This window comes from Ascaphus truei, chromosome 1, assembly GCF_040206685.1.
Source record: "Ascaphus truei isolate aAscTru1 chromosome 1, aAscTru1.hap1, whole genome shotgun sequence".
Taxonomy (NCBI): domain Eukaryota; kingdom Metazoa; phylum Chordata; class Amphibia; order Anura; family Ascaphidae; genus Ascaphus; species Ascaphus truei.
This window is the reverse complement of record NC_134483.1, coordinates 8,082,488-8,102,839: the sequence shown is the minus strand read 5'-3', so window position 1 is coordinate 8,102,839 and position 20,352 is coordinate 8,082,488. Positions and strand designations below refer to the sequence as shown.

General features: G+C 46.0%; 1 long non-coding RNA gene across 3 annotated transcripts; it reads right to left on the bottom strand.

Moving 5' to 3' along the window:
* Nucleotides 1–167: 167 nt before the first annotated feature.
* Nucleotides 168–14,581, bottom strand: LOC142473268 (uncharacterized). 3 transcript variants are annotated; one of them, XR_012790034.1, is made up of 3 exons: nucleotides 13,634–14,581; nucleotides 1,054–1,356; nucleotides 168–867 (listed from the first exon to the last, which is right to left on the bottom strand). It is a non-coding gene; the product is annotated as an uncharacterized LOC142473268 (long non-coding RNA). The 3 variants fall into 3 exon arrangements; XR_012790045.1 differs by having other exon boundaries at nucleotides 168–1,120; nucleotides 1,293–1,356; XR_012790027.1 differs by having other exon boundaries at nucleotides 1,293–1,356.
* Nucleotides 14,582–20,352: the final 5,771 nt, after the last annotated feature.

Here is a 20,352-nt window from a genome sequence, read left to right as displayed (position 1 = left end):
TGCTAGAAAGTGGCATTAGTAGTAGTAGTAGTAGTAATGTTATTAGATTACTGTATTACAAGTGGATTACCAATACTGTATGTGTTTTTCAACACGATGCTTGGGGTCACTATATTGGCAGTATATCATTGGCAATTGTTATTTTTTACTTATAACTTGCATACAATATGAACTAAATGTGTGAATTCAAATGAGTAAATGAAAGGCAGCATTCATTGCAGCGATTAAGGAATCAGTAGATTGCTGCCGTTTTACTGCATAGTTGCAGAGGCTCATAAACAAGTGTTACTATTACTCAGTGAGCTCACCATTACCCAATATGGCAACGCTTTATGTAGCTAAATGCAGTTGCATCTACTAAGAACACTGCTAAAAAAAGAAAAGATGGAAGTACACCAGGGAGCAGTATAGATTGTTAACAGTGTATTATTTAACACACATGTAGCAAGACTTGGTTTCACATGGTCAGAGAGACAGCAAGTGTAAATCCCTGGCATGTATTTGCGTTTTGCGGACGCAGCGGCAGTACCGCTCTGCTGTAATTATAGGCGGCACTAGTGTTTCTTAATCTAAATGCAATGTAACCCTTTATGTATTCCTATACATTTCATATGATATCCGATTCATTTCAATGTAACCCACCACTTATTCCCATAAAAACTTCAGATGACTACAAAATATTTTGTAAAGTATGACTTTTTTTTATTAGAGTACATACAGTAAGAGACAGTTGATATTTTTATTAAAGTATTACTTTTTTTTATTAGAGTACAGTAAATGACAGTTGATATAAAGACTGAAATACAATCTTCAATCTTCTTACAATACAATCTTAAAACTTCATCTGGTTGCCTCATACAGTTTGACCTGTAAAATAGAGACAGTTGTTTATTAATAAAGAAATAGATGCATCAATTACACTTTTTGAAACACAACAATGAAACTGCTCATGCGTGTACTATGCAACACATGCGTGTCACTGATTTGCTGAGCATGCAAACTTTACGTATGCGCAGTACAGGTATTGCCAATTGAATGGAAGGCATACATTACCTTCATTATATCTGGATGTGCTTCCTACACGGACAAAGTACTTACTACAGTATGTAACTATGTCAGCCTACCAAATATGCCAAAATAATTGAAAACAAGAATTAAACAAGGACTAAAATTATGCAAAGACATTTTGAAATACAAATCTTCAACCGACATTCTTGCGGTCTCTTTTACAGGTCAAACGTAAAAAAGTGTGTTTTTTTTTAGAGAAGAACTAGATGTAATTCATGCATTACCTTATAGTATCGCTGGATGTGTTTCCTACACGAACATGGCGTTTATGTTCATCCGCCTGCAAACCTGAAACAAAATGATGAAAACAAGGATTAAAACATTGACAAAATAAATTCCTGCATCAAAACCCATTATAAACTGTATTATTCAATAAATTCATGTTTCAGTCATCAGTTTCAATCACCGATTAGTCCAGCCCACAGTTCTCCGATACCGTAAAGTCCATTGATTGCGCCTTTCACAGCCTTTAATTGTGCCGCAGTGTACTTAAACTGCTTCTTCAGTTCGTCGAAAATAGCTCTTCAAATTGTCGGGAATAGCCTTACACCCTCGGCGCCAAAGCTCACGTTATTGTACCACTGGCAGTGTGATCAAAATTCAAATATTAGCTTGGCAAATAGAAACGGCAAGGGATAGCCGAGTCTCACAAATCTCTGCTCCACAGGCAGTGAAATCAGTGCGTCTTCGCTTTAGTAGTACCGCAGGTGTGCTTTGGAAATCAGGCAAAGGTAACTTCTCCGGGATGTCACTTTCCGGCAGGTCGGTTTCTGCATCACCTGGGCTCATAGCCACAATTTCCTCATCACTGTCTGGGATTGAATAGAGACCGGTGATGTTCCTCGCCATTTGGTCCATCTGCTCTAAAAAGGTCAATTTTTCCTTCCATTGTGTCTTGTACGTGAGGGATCAGAATTGTACATTACAAAGTCACTTGCCATTGCCAAGCTGCGTCTGAATAAGTCACCGGTTACAGCAAGGCTGCAGCTCTACTGTGTGGGGGGTTGGTTCAAGTTCGTCTGAGCTGTTTTTGGAGTCAAGTGAGCAGTGTTCAGGGTGAGGTAAGCAGGATCCTGGGTGAGCTGAGCAGGGTGTGATGGATTGGGGTACAGGTACCTGGTGCAGAATTAGCTTTTCTGGGTACACAAATGGCAAGGCTTTTGGCCATCTTTCTCCATTTCTCCACATGGGTGTGGCTACGGCAATGGGGCATGCATGTGACACTACGCTGCGTTCGGTATCATGCCCAAGGGATAACAGATTTGTAAGATGGTCCACAGGGTCAGAACCAAGTCCAGTACACACACTTGACGCTCTTCACACAGCCACACAGCATGCCTATGCATCTCACCCTTAATCTTTTTCATCTCCCTTATTTTTTCTTTCACAGTGAAACGATTCAGCTGGTGGATGAGATCAAGAGTGAGGACAAAATCTCTTTTTAGGAATGATGACCTCAAGAAACGGGAGACAAAACATATAGAACACTGCAATAGTGCATTACCCAAGGATGATATGTTTTGCATTTATGTCTTATTGAATTGCTCTGTTTATATATCATCCTTGGGTAATGCACTATTGCAGTGTTCTATATGTTTTGTCTCCCGTTTCTTGAGGTCATCATTCCTAAGAAGAGATTTTGTCCTCACTCATTCCCCATCCTATAGGGCACCCTTTGCCTTAGCGCCACAAGAAGTTCTCAATCCCTACATCCTTTCTGGTTGTGAGATAGCCAGAGGAACCTTTTGGGCAGCTCCAGGACTCTTTTTGGACTCTATCACAGGTTTTTCATTATATAATTTTGTTGTCACGCGAGCGCTATTGTACACTTATTTTTATCACTTGGTGGATGAGATCAACCTGAAAAATGACGAGCAATCTGCTGCAGAAGCATTCTATTTCAGTGTCCGAGACTAGCATCAGGCTAATGAGACGCTGTGACAGTAAAGGGGTAACCAGGCAATACAATAAAGCCCATCTGGTTACCCCCTGAGACCTGTGGGTCACTGGCAACTACCTAGCACCATAAGCCAGTGGCCAGGTATTATAACATCTAAAAGTTAAAGTGTCTCCTGCTTTTCCACGTTTCATGTTCCCTGTGCCCCAGACTCACGAAACTATGTGTGTAAATTTTAGGTGAGATATTTGGGTAGAAATGCAATTGTTTTGTTTGCAGGAGTTAGGGGGCCAAAGATACCGGTATTCCCCTAATTCTCCTCGGCGAGCAGGCATGATTTGCCGGTACCCGGGTAGAATTACTCCGGGGCTGCCCAGTGTTCCTCAGACTCCTGGTTTTCGAGCCCAGATATCCCAGTCCTATGTCCTGCATATATATATGGGTCTCCCCAAGTGATCCTATGTATTAAAGTATGTTTTATTTTAGTTGTGCTTTTACTATAAAATGTCTATTCTGTCAGCTCGGGCATCCATACAATTGCCGTGCAGTCTGGATTGACATCTGAGTTGAAAGGAGACGGGATATTGAGGTGTCGAGGTGCTAAGTGGCCGGGGCAGGGCGGAGTACTGGGTCCAGAGAACAGAGACCCCCTGCGGGGAGGACACTTCAGTCTGCTAGACTCATGGGAAACTGCCCAGTAGGTGGCAATGGGTTGACTGAGGGAAGCGGCAGAATGATGCCCTCGGGGCATCCCGAGCCAGCATAGCACGCCCCCTCCTCTGACAAAGGACAAGCCCCTATTCCTATTGGCTGGCAGCCGGGAATTCCCATGCTCTGATTGGTCGCACCTCCTACCTCCATGCTGAAGATAGCTCAGCAGAGTGTGTAAGGAGAACCCAGAGAATCAGACGATCTAGTGGCTTATGTTGATGAAGCCAGGGCAGGCTTTTCAAAGTTGCTCTGTTGCAAATCGCAGAGCAACCGGCTTCGTTTTGAAGCCAGGACAGTCTGCCCTGCAGAGACAGTCAGACGCGAGGTCCAGGTTCTCATTTTAGAAAGTAGCAGTCGCAGCTATTAACTGAAATTGAAAAGCGAGCCAGGAAGCCCGGGTCAGGGTAAGCCTACCAAAGCAGGCTCCCTGCACCTAGTAGAGCCTGGATTTCATCCCCAGACCCTCAGCAGGTGTGCTTGTATCTGTATTTTGTGTATTCTGTGTGTTGTACGCTGGTTTACCCGAATAAACTGCATTTTGTTTTTACTACCTTATTTTGCCTAGTGAATGATCCCGGTATAAAAATTAAGTGTCAAAAGTCATGGTCTCCCGTGACAGACGCAATTTGGGCTGGACCTCTGGACGTGAGGCAAAGTGTTGTACTACACAGAGTACAAAGTTTAATGTCTCTCTGCTTAACATGTAGCATGTTTATTATGAAGAAATGTCTCAATGTTACACGGAGGTGCTTTTTTCACTAGAAATATTGGGAAAAGGGAACCACCTTTATTACGTTGTGGTGTATTAGATCTTGCAAGATGCGCTGCAATGCTTTGTTTCTTGCTGCGATCATGGCCATGTGCTCGTTACAAAGTTTTGACATAGCTCCTGTATGAATTCTAGATGGCACCCAATGGATATGACTTGTAGGACCCACCTGTCTTTAATTCAATGAACCTATACAGATTCCCCTGACTGCGCACTGTGGGGCACTCATTTCATGCAAACTTGCCTCTTGGAAATTATTCTCTGTGACCCCCTGAACAACTTATCTTGCCAGAAATGTTCTTCCTCTGGATCCTTTCATTCTAGAGCCTCCATCGCTATAGTTTAGGAGTCCACCTCTAGTCTGACTTTTGCTATGGTCTTCTGGTCTGATGAAAAACCATATTCACTTTCTGAGAATTGCTGAAACTTCCCCGATTCATCCAACGATCATTCCTTTTGATCCAGGGTCGTCTGACGTAGATCTTTTCTGGCAATGTCTGCTTGCCTATGATCTCAATGATTCCACACTTTGGGAGACTGTGCGTTTCATTCAAGACAAAAAAGTGCTCATTTGTTAATTAGATTCTGTAGCAGTGGTCCTTACACAATCTTATTTTTGTGCGTGTCTAGTTTCGATTTATCACAAGCCACACAGATACGACTTTTTAGTCACCTTTCTCATTTTGTGTAATACATCCATTTCTATCTTGATGTCTCCTAGTTGACATCCAGAGGTTCTGCAGTAAAAAAAAATAATCTTCACTTCATGTTTTGCACACGACAGTAAATCTACCAGCATGTGACTCGCCCAGATGATTTGGGCAGCGACCATTTGCGTGATGCAGTTTCACACATCCCGCTTCCGTTTAAGCCGATTCCCACGCTCGACAGTTCCTTGAGACCTTTTGCAGGTTCCTGGGACGTCTGACTGCAACTGGGCACCAAGAAGATATTGCGCCCTTAAATATGGGCAGGCCGGGACTACTTCTGATGACATCATAGGCGCTTGCTGCTTTAAGAAGCTCTGTTTTGCGCACTCTTGGTACACAAGACCACGTGTACAACCCAGGTGGTCAGCCGTCTTCCCTCCAGCCTGCATGCTTTGCAGACACCTTCGTGAGTATAGCTGGTCACTGGGGGCCTTCAGCGGCAGTCACAAGGGACGCATGGTACTACTGGAGCCTCGGGGAGAAGAGGATTGAGAACCACCTGGATCAAATACACTAGCTGTAATCATGGCGAGTCCGTCTTAAGAAAATAACAAACTACTGCCAAGCTGTAGGACAGGAAGGAAAAAAATAAAAAGAAGAAGAGACTGGCCTGCAGGTGGAGGGGGAAGGGCTTATATGCCATTTACCTGCAGAAGTTTCCTTTCCTACTGCGCTGAGGGGAGGAGTACTCCCATTCATGTGGAGATCAGGAAATAAACATCTTCAAAATCCAACAAAGGATTACACGCCCCATGCAGTGCAGAACTACATTTATTTTTCTTCAAAACTTGACCAACTAGAAAGCGGCTATATTCGAGGCACAATGCAGCAATATGCTGTTTGTAGACGTACATTTTTGTGACAATTCTGAGACTCTGCGAGACCCTTCTTCCCATTTACAGCACAAATGTACCATTCAAATTTAACCAAATTGCAAACCAATTACAACCCAGTCACCACAAATGCTAAAATCCGTCACGATCAGATTTCCACAAATCATTTTATAGTATGAATAGGCGTTCACCATTTGAGTGCCAGAGGGTCCGCCACACGAGAGTGCCACAGCAGTTCCGCAAAATTTGCCAGTAGCGCAGACTGCGGTTTTAAGTTCTGGTTGGCACAATGCCAGGCGCAATTTGTCAGAATAAGAATGACGCCCTCTTAAAGTCCTATGTAAGTTTATATGAGTCATCACAAGGCAATGTTACATTTACCACTGGTGCCGATCAAAGCTCCCGAGTTTCACGTTCAAGCATTTTTTATGACATTACCAGTGTTTAAAATGACTGTGTGAAAGGGGGAAAAAGTGTTTGAAACTGGCGAGAAAGGGACATGCCAGCTCACAGACAAGAAAAATGGAAGCGTTAGTTCTCTGGGGCAGAGCACAGCGGGGCTTATTCAATAAAATGCAATAGCGCAGATTCCACTGACTTTAATGTGCGTTTCTGTGTGCCAAGCCGGCACTACTGCAGTTCAATGAAAACCCCCAATGTGTCTTTGTAAAAGTCCCTCACTTTACAGATTTTTCTACAGCGATATTAACACTGTAGTTGTAGCATGATTGTCTAGCATGATCACAAAAAACACATAGCAAAAAAAAGTATAGCAGGGTCCCCCCCTGGGTCCCGCTTATCTCCGCTACAGCGGGGAATGTTGCTGAGGGGTGCAGACAATCAGGATGGCGAGCAGGTCACCAACGGTCTGCGGTGGCTCACATAGCAGGGCGCCACCATGATAGATGTGGCCGTGCAAGCGCAGAGAGCAGGAGAGGGGTAGCCATTGCCTAGAAACCTTGCAGGAGGACTACAGCTCCCAGAAGGCCATAGGGCTGAAGCACCACATGAGCTGCAGCAGCCAAGAGTCTCCTGCTCTGGAGATTGATGCTTTGCGCATGCTGAGGCGCACGCCAGTCGGAGCTGGGACAAGCTTAGGGTAGGTTGTGTAGGTGCAGGGTGTCTGTGACCCCTGCACTATTCCAGAGACCGTCTAGTCCCCGACTCACTGTGATTGCTTGTGGCTGCTCCAGGGACCCCCATAGATAGGGACCCTGTCCTGTAGCTCACAAGTGAGGGAATAGCCAGGACACGGCTGTGACGTGGCCCTTGACGATCCGAGACTGAATCATACCCATACGTACAGAGACATTCTTCATAGTGGAACCGTTCACGCGGGACACCACCCAACTTAGAGGCGGAAGCTTCGCGGATGACATCGCTGGATCCTTCCTTACAGTATCAGCGCAACCGGGTATTGGAGCACCCAGCAGGTACCTCACCCCGGCAGGTGTACAAACTGTACACACGCTAGTGGGGCAGCGCTGTCTCACACACACACACACACACACACACACTTGGGTGGGGATTGCTACTTGGGGACACAAGAGTGGTTGGGTGCCCAAGGTCCTCAGGACATTGAGTGACTATCTCACCTGTGTGAGTGGACTTGGCAGGGAGGGGATTATTGGAGAGTACCGGTTGGTGGGACTGTGTACTGTATATCTGCTATTCTTTTGCATGTAGTAAAACTGTTACTCTTAGCCACGTTATTGCATGGGTTCTTGTAACAGGGTGGGTTCAGTGTATGTGGGTGTTAAATAGTAGGATCCTGTACAGGTGGAGGCGCTAGCAATTGGCAACTCTGGCACATCCCAGGCTTCCAGCAGCGGAGACTCGGGCATCCTGCAGGTAACGCACCACATATGTAGTAGCCATATCTCCCAGGGGGTGGGGGGGGAAAGTGCATTACATATGTATATACTGCACGGTATGAAGGAAAGATTAACAAAGCACGATAATCCAGACAGAGCTGCTCTCACATGAATCATTTCCAAGAATGAGTAAAACGGTTCTAAGCAGATAAATCCAGAGGTTATATAGGAATACAGCGAGTCACAGAAAATCAAATCAACAGGATTGAAGAATTAACCAGGATGAAAAAGGTTTTACTTTTGTCACTGCCACTAGAGAGTTTACAAGTTAAAAGTAGACCCATAACTCAATCATCATCCTCGGGAGTAGTTCACAACGGTTTCCAAAAAATCTTCACATTAGTAACTAACAAATGTTAAACTATTCTCCCTAAACCCTCATTTATTCTTCAATATAAGACCGTTTCGGGACACTATCCCAAAGCACTAAACACTCAAATATTGTCTCATCCGCACTTTATGATTCTTGTTATTTGACAATGCTTTGGAAGTGTATTAGCAGTAGAAATAAGACATTAGAACAGACACATGAAAAATAAACATTATGCATTACACCACATCATTTTTATTTTTTTATGCGACCATCCCACCCGGTTTGTATACCATTGATTTAGAAATAATTACAGTTCTAAAATCTATTAGATCTTTTTAGATTTCAAAAACTTTGTGATTGGGCAAGTCTGATATTTTCATACAGTATGTCAAATATTAACACCTGCGTGTTCAACTGTGCAACAAATAGCCCCAGCTGTTTTTTTGTTTTAATTTCCAAACTGGGTCGAGATTTACTCCCCAGCCAAAGCAAAGGAAACAGAAGTTCCAAATCTCTGGAAAAAATACCTGCTCTGGTGCATGTTTGGAAATCTTCTAACTTTTGAACCAGGCCTAAAGTGTTGGGTTAGATTAGGCTATATAGTGGTTTGCTAGAGAAGCTTAATTTTAGGCTAGCGCAATCATTTTTTTTTCCAACCAAACACTCTTCGAAATACATACAAAATATATCATTTACTTTAATATACAATACAATGACACAATCCAAACTTAGCAACTTGACTAGCAGAGCCTTAAGTGCAACAACACATGGCCAGTTCTACTTCTCATGGTAAGTGGGAAAACCGTGGTGATAGAAATTTCTATTTTCAGCCTTGGAGAAATAAAGAGAGTAAATGACTGACACCCTGGAAAACCCTCGTCACCATGCATCCTGCAAATGTAGTTTGTGCAAAGTCTAAAAAAAGAACCACGAAGCGTGACCTACTCAGGAATATGCCTCGTCAGTATATTCCCACATCACTGGGCTATTTCAGGTAAAAGAACGAACAAGTATCCGCAATAAGAATAAAGGCATGAAGCAGAAAATGGTGAGGGATATTATAGCCAGATGTGGGATAAGCCAAAAGGCTGCAAGAAAAAAACAAAACACAACCTTAAGTCCACATGTATAAGAAACAGCGATCTCTGTAAGAAATGCAGGTGCACATGTCACGTGACAATGGAGATCAAAATACATTAAACACAGACATATTCCAAGAGCGTCGTACACTATTTACCAAGTTAACTATAGAATTCCCTCTATCCATCTTCAGGACACATTCACAGTGTGAGTGCAGTCCAATTGTACCTTTTGATGCAGTACACAGAAAATATTTCCTTTTTATCGTGCATCACTTCAGATACATTGCTTGGGAATTGACAAGCGCTTCGATCACTTCTAAAGCCTTGGCCATGTTTAGCGCTTGCAGGGGGAAGCGTGCTAACGCACGCTCCCGCTCAGCACTGAGCCCCTACAGCCGCAATTAGAGCGGCTTTAGTAGGGGCTCACCTGCGCTTTCGCGCGCTTGCGGAAGCGCAGGTCTTAGGGGAATTTAAAATTCCCCCGCTTGCCGGCGCGACAGGCCTGTCACGTGAGCGGTTCGCCCAATGAGGGCGAACCAGCTCCGTGACGTCACTGGCCCGCCCCCGGCCAGTGATGTGCCCCGCCCCCTGACGGCCCGTTGACAACGCGTGCGGTAAGAAACCGCCAGGCCAGGGAAAGCACCCGCTTTCCCTGCGCCTCAGCACGCCTCAGCACGCCAGCAGGCCTCGGCCAGGCTCCCCGCTGGCGTGCTGAGGCTCAGGGAAAGCGGGCGCTTTCCCTGGCCTTGCAATTGCTTGCCCTGCGCGCCGTCAGGGGGCGGGCCGGGGCAGGCCAGTGGCATCACGGAGCTGGTTCGCCCTCATTGGGCGAACCGCTCACATGACCGGCCCTGCGCGCAGGCAAGCAGGGGAATTTTAAAATCTGCTAAGACCTACGCTTCCACGCGCTTGCGTAAGCGTAGGCGATCCCCTACTAAAGCCGTTCTAATTGCGGCTGTAGGGGCTCAGTGCTGAGCGGGAGCGCGCGTCAGCAAGCAAGCACTTACCATGGACGAGGCCTAAAATGCCTGAAGTTTCCTTTTGTAGTAGCAGTGGATAGAACCTGTGCCATTAAATGCTTGTGATTAAGAATTGGAAAGAAAAGAGCTAGAGTTTACATAATTAAAAGCAGTTCAGTTCTCCTTGTTACAATTGGCGAGCATGCACACTATTAGGAAGGATTAAGACCCTTTTTAATCATCTAGGCATAGTTTAGCTGATATCAATCAAAACCACACTCTGGAAGGGTCTGGGTGAGCTAAAGTACTACACCCGTTCTACTACGGTGATCATCTCCCTGCCTGGTGTCATTGACAAATTCCGGCTCACTATTGCAACAAGAGCCTGCTCCATTGAATTTGGAACTTTCTGTGCTGGACCGAGTGTTAAACCAGCGATGATTTCAAGTCTGCCTGCCTCCCACCATCACGAGTTTGGACATTAGAGCGAGGACCGATTCTGATATCCAGGCTTATGGTTTTTATACCTAAAAGCTTTTAACTGCTGTGTTTTTTGTACTGTACATGTTCATTAGCCCCCCCCCCTCTCCCTTTTTGATACCACTTACAGTAACATTTTCACCACTATAATAGGAAGGTTATGTGCTTTACTTTTTATATTCTTAGATTGTGATGTCCAAGCCATCCAATAGGTCAGCAGCATACCCCCAATCACATGGAAAGTTTTGTGTCCTTTCACAAATCATTATTCACCTAACACACTGTTGTCACTTGCACCAGTGGATCTGCAGTATTTTCACTAATAATATTTACTTCAGTGACACTCACTTATAAAATTGAGCGCACTTTTCTACTACACCTGAGATACTAGAGAAAATTGTTAACATTTTTAAATGTAAAATATATCACATTTTCAATCTACTTTGCTCAAAAAAAACATATTGTATGTAATGAACCTATGCAGCTACCTTCAAGCATCAGAAAACACTAACCGTAAAGGGTGTAACTTGAACAAAAATTCTGCTACAAACAGGGGTCATTTTATTCAATTATATTACATACCATTTCTGACACAGATTAAGTCCAATCATATTGCACAGGAAACTTCTCTTTTCGACAAGCAACATCAAACAACCAAAGTCTTATTTCAGCACCCATTAAATGTTCCTTGAACTAAATTAACATCCACTGAACCCACTTAATGCAATATTGGATGCATATTAGTGTATTACCTATGCATGCATTTACACAAACCTCCAACAAGCCCTGATCGGGAGATACAGATATCTATATCTCGCTATGTGAGGGGGGAGGGATAAAGTGAATTTTCTCCCCCCTGAAAAAGAACATGTCTGCTAACCCCTTTCAGCTGCCCAAAGCAACTATCCTCAGCATTGCAAGTGCTCCAGTATGGAAGTGTGTAGTAGTTACACTCAGTGTTAACCATTATAAAACACAGGATGTTCCGTTTTAGTGGGAGACCCAAAAATATCACTTCTTTCGTAATATTTGGCATAAACCAAGAGAGCATTATTATGTTCCATTACCATAAAACAATATACTGCAACATGTATAATACATGTATAATACATATTATTGGTGCAGAGGTGGACAGAGAACAACCTCACGTGTCTTTGGCCTTGTAACGTGTTGTACACCCCTCTGGCAGAGAAAGGGTTACATACCAGCTCTTTTTATTCAGTAGTTGAACAGAAGGTGCATTCCTGAAAACACCTGCCCGATCTGTAACCCTGCGGTGTTATGTGGAAGGAAACCCACAGGCAGGAATGAATACACTGTGTACAGAGAGCATGGAAGGGGACTGAGGAGGAGGAAGGAAAGAAATCTGTGTATCCCGAGAAGAGATTAAGAGCATGACAGAGTCACAAGAAAAGTAGCAGATGGACGTGGGCTGGGACATGTAAATTAGTGAGAAGTCACATTCCTAATTACACGAAAAGTGAGAAAATAATTCGCCACATGACCCCTCCCCCCTCCACGCCCCAGAAACATTTACATTTCATTTCTGATGGCACACCCAGGGCTGTGTGTGCACTTCTGTGAAATGATGTGCTAGATTAACAAATAAGATGCCTGCAGGAACTGAAGCTGAAACGAATACTTTCCAGGAGCCAAATTACACACAGAAGGGGATTAACAGAGGCTGATCTGATTGTAACGAATACAGTAAGCAGCAGAGAAAGATGCACAAACGTACATTCAAATGCATCCGAACTCAGACTGTGCATTACTCCTTGTGCGACATCTCTACACCAGGGCTGGGAAACGCCAGTCCTCAAGGGCCACCATCAGGTCAGGCGTTAAGGATATCCCTGCTTCAGCACAGGTGGCTCAGTCGAAGATAGCACCACCTGTGCTGAAGGAGGGATATCTTGAAAACCTGACCTGTTGGTGGGGTTTTGAGGAGCAGAGTTTCCCGCCCCATATTGAACACGGTAGAACGTAGAACGTATAAAAGGACATGTGCAAAGAGAAAAGCAGCCGTGTGCGTTAGGGTATAACCTCCACATTACAAAACTAACTCTCCAGGCCAGTTCGTCTACGTTCCTGGGCAAGCGACACAGAACAGATTGCAAGCTCTTGCGGTTCAGTTATGTCGCTATGAATTGCGCTCCTTACACTGATAGTGAGAAGCAATTGGAGCTACTGGGGTTTCTCATTGTAAGAGGCGAGAGAGGCTCATTTTGTCCGCCCGTTAGTTGATTTTTGCTACACAGTTACAATAAATGTAATGTTGATCTCAATACAGAACGGCCAAGACTGCGAGTGAAGAGGTCACTCAACTCCTGCAGCATCTTCCTATCCCAGCCAGGTGCGACACCTCAAAACACAAGAAATCCCCCAAACTACCTGTGTTCCAAAGTTTCTCTTACAGCCAACATACAACAGCTCCATGTACCGAGCAATACACAGACCTGGTTACACACACACACACGTGTGCGCAGATATACATCGTACTTTCGATAAGGTCTATTATCCACACAAAACCAGATCACAGACTTGATATCACATACACATCGTTATAGACACACGTTTCAGGAGAAAGTGGTCCACATTACAGGCCACGTATCCTGCTCACCCCCCAGCGGGGATGTTGCTCAGAGAAATGAGTGGTACTGCGCGACACGCATTGGGCGAGACGCAAGCCCGGCCGCACATTCAGGAGCCCATTTTATATATTACACATGAAATGAGAGTTTGTGTGAAATTATCCTTAATAAAGGGACACACATTGGAAGTGTAAGTTGGTATGTTACTCTGGCCTGAGAAGCACAGGGAGCAGCAGTGCTGTGCCTCACAGAGTACTGATACTCAATGTATTACTACACAGCCGTGTGGTACCCCCCCCCCCCCCCCCCCCCCCCATAGTATCAGAGTAAGGTGGGGGTCACTCACCTCGGACACACAGGAGAGACATGGCCGCGGTGTGAGGGGGGTCACCCCGGGGGGCATGCCCTGCACAGAGAGGAGGGGGGAGTCCCGGGATTACCCGCAGTATTAATAGCTCCCGGGCATCGCTGACAGGGGGGGGGGGGGCTAAAAGAGGGCACCAGGCGGATGGAGAAGAGAGAGCCCTCCGGTGAGGAGAATGGAACCCCAGAGAGGGGAGGGGGGGAGAGGTACGGAGGGTATCCGGGGGGGTAGGAGGTGCCACGGAGGGGGGGGGGGGGGATAGGAGAGGTGCCCCGGAGGGGTGGGGGGGGGAGGTACGGAGGGTATCCGGGGGGGTAGGAGGTGCCACGGAGGGGGGGGGGGGATAGGAGAGGTGCCCCGGAGGGGTGGGGGGGGGAGGTACGGAGGGTATCCGGGGGGATAGGAGAGGTGCCCCGGAGGGGGGGGGATAGGAGAGGTTCCCCGGAGGGGGGGGATAGGAGAGGTGCCCCGGAGGGGTGGGGGGAGGTACGGAGGGTGTCCGGGGGAATAGGAGAGATGCCCCGGAGGGGGGAGGTACGGAGGGTATCCGGGGGGATAGGTGCCCCGGAGGGAGTACGGGGAGATAGAGGGAGGAGAGGGGGAAGATGATGAAAGTAAGGGAGGGGAAAGTGGCGACCCCCGGCGGGCTCGATAAAGTTGTAGCCAGGTGAGATAAGCGGCCCCGGGGGTAAGAGGTAAGGGGCAAGGGAGTCCCCAGGGGTAAGTGGTGAAGGGCAGGGGGGTCCCCCGGGTCACCACCACCTCCTCACTGACCCCCGCGAGCTTCCGGATCCTTCTGCGCCTCGCGCCGGTGAACGTTGGGCAGCAGGTGCGGGCAGGCGGGGGAACAGCGCGAGCGCGACTGAGGCGAAAGCGCCATCCACCAAACTGAACACACATATACACACACCCCTCTCCGCCCTACTTGGATCAGCTCACCTAGAGCGGCCCCGAGGGACGGCCTGGCCCATCCCACAACGGCAGGAGGGGTGTGCGGGCGGAGAAAGGGGGCGGGGCCGGTGAGAGGAGGCTGAGTTGAAACCGCACAGGTGACAGAGATGATTGACGTATAACAAAGTGTGTCAGCCAATGAGAAGTGGGGGGGGGGGCGTGTCCGGGAAGTCAGAACCGGCCTGCTCTGACTGACAGGAGGGCGGGTCCCAAATCATTTTCTCATATGAGGTGGAAGGGAGAGGACGTGTCACATCTGGGCGGATCCCTGCGCCAGGCGGGGCACACACCTGAGAATATCCCTGCGCTAAACAGTGACTAGCACACCTGAGGGATTATTTTACTCAGGCATTACCAACACAAGCTGGGTCATTGTTACTGCTGAGTACCACACACAGTACTAGCACATGCTGGGTCATTGTTACTGCTGAGTACCACACACAGTACTAGCACATGCTGGGTCATTGTTACTGCTGAGTACCACACACAGTACTGAGTCATTACTAGCACAAGTTGGGTCATTGTTAGCACAAGCTGGGTCATTGTTACTGCTGAGTACCACACACAGTACTGAGTCATTACTAGCACAAGCTGGGTCATTGTTAGCACAAGCTGGGTCATTGTTACTGCTGAGTACCACACACACAGTACTGAGGCATTACTAGCACAAGCTGGGTCATTGTTACTGCTGAGTATCACACACAGTACTAGTACCACACACAGTACTGAGGCATTACTAGCACAAGCTGGGTCATTGTTACTGCTGAGTACCACACACAGTACTGAGTCATTACTAGCACAAGCTGGGTCATTGTTACTGCTGAGTACCACACACAGTACTGAGTCATTACTAGCACAAGCTGGGTCATTGTTACTGCTGAGTACCACACACAGTACTGAGTCATTACTAGCACAAGCTGGGTCATTGTTAGCACAAGCTGGGTCATTGTTACTGCTGAGTACCACACACAGTACTGAGTCATTACTAGCACAAGCTGGGTCATTGTTACTGCTGAGTACCCCACACAGTACTGAGTCATTACTAGCACAAGCTGGGTCATTGTTAGCACAAGCTGGGTCATTGTTACTGCTGAGTACCTCACACAGTACTGAGTCATTACTAGCACAAGCTGGGTCATTGTTAGCACAAGCTGGGTCATTGTTACTGCTGAGTACCACACACAGTACTGAGGCATTACTAGCACAAGCTGGGTCATTGTTACTGCTGAGTATCACACACAGTACTAGTACCACACACAGTACTGAGGCATTACTAGCACAAGCTGGGTCATTGTTACTGCTGAGTACCACACACAGTACTGAGTCATTACTAGCACAAGCTGGGTCATTGTTACTGCTGAGTACCACACACAGTACTGAGTCATTACTAGCACATGCTGGGTCATTGTTACTGCTGAGTACCACACACAGTACTGAGTCATTACTAGCACAAGCTGAGTCATTGTTAGCACAAGCTGGGTCATTGTTACTGCTGAGTACCACACACAGTACTGAGTCATTACTAGCACAAGCTGGGTCATTGTTACTGCTGAGTACCACACACAGTACTGAGGCTTTACTAGCACAAGCTGGGTCATTGTTACTGCTGAGTACCACACACAGTACTGAGGCATTACTAGCACAAGCTGGGTCATTGTTACTGCTGAGTATCACACACAGTACTAGTACCACACACAGTACTGAGGCATTACTAGCACAAGCTGGATCATTGTTACTGCTGAGTACCACACACAATACTGAGGCATTACTAGTACAAACTGGGTCATTGTTACTGCTGAGTACCACACAGTACTGAGGCATTACTAGCACAAGCTGGGTCATTGTTACTGCTGAGTACCACACACAGTACTGAGGCATTACTAGCACAAACTGGGTCATTGTTACTGCTGAGTACCACACACAGTACTGAGGCATTACTAGCACAAACTGGGTCATTGTTACTGCTGAGTACCACACAGTACTGTGGCCCGTGCTATGCCGGCAACGCGACCATTGGCTCAAAACGAATGCATTGTCGCCGCTTATAGTGCACGCGACGGGGAGCGACAGCGCTACCAATAATCTGGTAGTCCCTGTTATTTGATTTTTTTTTGGCGACGGTCTCCCATTGCGGCCAATCAGGAGCTTCTCCGTCCATCTGCCCTCCCCCTACAACGCCAGCGCCGTCGCCCAAACATGAAATATAACTATCACAATGGCGACGGATGACGTCATTGGTCGCGTCGCCGGCAGTATAAGCGCAGCCTTAGCTGGAGGTATTCTATCTGTAAACAAATAATTTTTAAAAATGAAAATAATAAAAGTTGAAACATAATAACAGTAAAGAATATGCGGACACTTTCTGGGGCCCAGCTTTATTTTTTGCACAAGTGAAGAGAACGGGCGGGCATTTTTTTTATTGGGGTATGGCACATATCTAACATGGTCTAACAACCCATTGTCATACATTGATGTCCATAGTCCCTTTTTTTTTCTTTTTCCCGGTCTGAACAAACTGCGACATACAAGGGAGACCGACTGACATACAGGACGAACAGCACTAACAATTGGGGGGGGAGAGAGGGGTGAGGGGGGCGGGGGAGAGAAGCCGCACAGGGAGAGCCCATCTTCTTGTCCTCTTCAGGTTTCTCTTCGTCCTGGCGCGGGACCACTTTGGAGAGCCCTACCTCACTCTTCGGAGAGTGCCTGTCAGCCCTATCTGTACCCACTCTATTTACTGTCAGTACTGTTACTTCAGCGGAGAATGCATCTCGATCTATCGGGGCAATATGTTGGTGGCATCTACCCCGGGGATATCTGATTGGGCCAGCAACGGGGCCCATACTTTTAGGAAGTTTGTGCCGGTGTCATTGACCAGACTCGTCAATTGTTCCATCCGGCAAACATACCAAATTCTGTTCAGAATTTTCGTAATCGTACTGTAGGTAAATCTGGTTGCTTCCATAATGCGGCGATTTCGCACCTCATTGCTGTTGCAAAATGTGCAATCAATTTCTGTGCCGGTCTGCTTAGCCCCCGGGTGCGTCTGCCTAGCAGGAACAACCAGGGGTCCAAGGGGACCGCAAACGGACGGGTATTTTTGTATATTATGCTACCTATGGAATTGTGAAACACAGGTGTGTATGTTACAAAGGCGTTGGAGCTCTGCGGGACGTGAAACCTCTCTGGATTGGGGGGAATGGGGATATACAGTGTTTATAATAATCAATCTGTTCCGGTGTTTTTACACAATGTTGTAACTTTTATAAATAGAACAACTGAATAAAAGATATTATATATAAATAGGCCTGCTTATAAATAGAAAGGTTAGAACTGTCCTCCATGTTAAATATCGATAAAGATACTTGTTAAAGCAGCAGTCCAAACTCCCGTTCCCCCCCCCCCCCTTTAATATGTGCATCAATACAATCCACACAATGATCTGTAATTAGCTAAGTTGCTGATCGATCCGTTCTCCTGTGATCGATCGACGAAGATTTGGCTCGGGGGGTTCACTAAATGGCTGTCAGTGCAGCAGAAGAGGACCAAAGATGCAAAGTTCTGTAGGAAAGATTGTGTGACCAGGCAGTCACTAGATACAATTGGTGCATTGCTAGAGAGAGGGCGGGTTTCACAAAGGGGTGTGCTGTTTCAGAAGAGGAAGGGGATGTGACTTTGTTAATAGTTGCTATAGAAACAAAAAAGGCTTGTTACATTATAAAACGTTAAAAATGTTTTTTTTTAACTGGTACAAATATTTTCTCATAGTACAGAACTGATTTATTAAAAACACACACGCTGGATATTGCTTAGTCTGCAGCTTTCAGAGGAGTCTTGTTAACTCAGATTATCTGGGGGTCTCTGATTTGGTGTCTGTGTCACAGATGTTTAGCCTCAGTGTCTGAGACGTCACTAGAAGTCACACGGACCGATCTCCCTCTTTATTACAAAGATTCTGTACCATGATTTTTATCTGAAATAATTTGTACATTTTAGAAATGTTTCCGAACTTTTCCGCTGTCTGCGATTAACCAAATGTGGCTAATTCTGCAAACTTTCTTTATTGTTTACCCTATCTGTAGGGTCATTAACCATTGTGGGTTTAAATGCGTTGCAAACACAGGACAGGAACTGCTCCCACTGGAGGCAGGAAACGGTGCACAGCCGTAGAAAAACGGAGGACGGCTTCAGATGGTGACTAAAAAGACTTTATTGTAACAGAGTATACAGCTGACGGATCCTCTGACGCGTTTCAGCCCTCAGGCCTTTGTCAAAGAGTGATCCGTCAGTAAAACCGGAAGCTCTGATATACACAGTCCAAACTAAAACACCCGTGTATGTTGCTCATCAGCCGATGGGCAACAGGTGAGAAGAGTGACGTGTATAGCAGAGTTAAACATATGAATGTATACAAGATAAAATTGAGACCAGATACACCAGTTCTGTAAAACATGTATATATCAGAATAAGTAACAACCCTAAAAGATGTTTAAATAAGGGTATGAATAACTGGTCAACAAAAAATGATAAAAACAACAACTATATCAGTGAATACACTTATGTTACACAAAAATATATTTATGTGGATTCAAAAATAAACAATATACCAAGACATATATTGAGTAACAATGTTAACAGGTTGAACAAATATTAGAATAGATATGATTGAATATCCGTTATAAAAAATGAAAAATGAAAAAATGAAAAAATAAAATATATATGTGTCCAAGAGAGGGGAAAGGTGGAAAAAAGGGGAGGGTGGGGGGGGGGAGGGGGAAGGGAGGGGGAGAGGGGAGGGGGAAGGGGAAGGGAGAAGCCTACTTCTAGGGCTCAGGAGAATCCTCGTAAACTGTTCCCCTTCTCGGCAGACCTTTTCCCCAGTAGACACTGGGTTCCAAAGACTCGAAAGCAGAGACGCTCTGACAAACAGGACTGGTTGCAGAAATCTGGGTCTCAAGGTGACTAGCCAGAAGTCACAAGTGATGGCTGGGGATGGCCAGAAGGAGGGGGATATGGGCCCTGGAGATTTACCAGACCTATACCTCCCTGATTTTCGCCAGAGGCAAAGGGAAGACCCAGTCCTTGCTAGACAATATGATAAAGTGGTAAAAATTGATGAGCAGATATTGAATGCACAGGGGGTGATGGTATTCCCCCATTTTGAATTGTCAAATGATATCCTGTATAGGGTGAATAGGCAGACACAAACAGGGGAGGTAACCAGACAAATGTTGGTTCCCAAGGTGTTTGTTAAATCTGTGTTCACCCTAGCCCATACTGTCCCTTGGGGTGGTCACCTTGGTAGGGATAAAACCTTGGACCGTATTTCGTCCCGATTCTATTGGCCAGGGATGCATAGTGATATTGCTAAGTTATGTGCAGCATGTCCTGAGTGATAGCTAACTAGTCCGAAGGGACAAAAAACAGCCCCCTTGGTCCCTCTACCCTTGGTGTCAGTTCCCTTTCTGAGGATTGGAGTAGACTTGGTAGGACCTCTAGAACCTTCTGCGAAATGACACAGGTTTATTCTCGTAATAGTTGACTATGCAACAAGATATCCTGAGGTGTTCCCCCTGAGGACAACAACGGCGCAGCAAGTAGCCAACAAGTTGTTGGAACTGTTCTCACGGGTTGGACTTCCCCAGGTTATGTTGACAGATTTGGGTACAAATTTTATGGCTAAACTGATGCAGGATGTCTTAAAATTACTAGAGGTCAAGCCTGTTCGGACATTGGTCTACCATCCACAG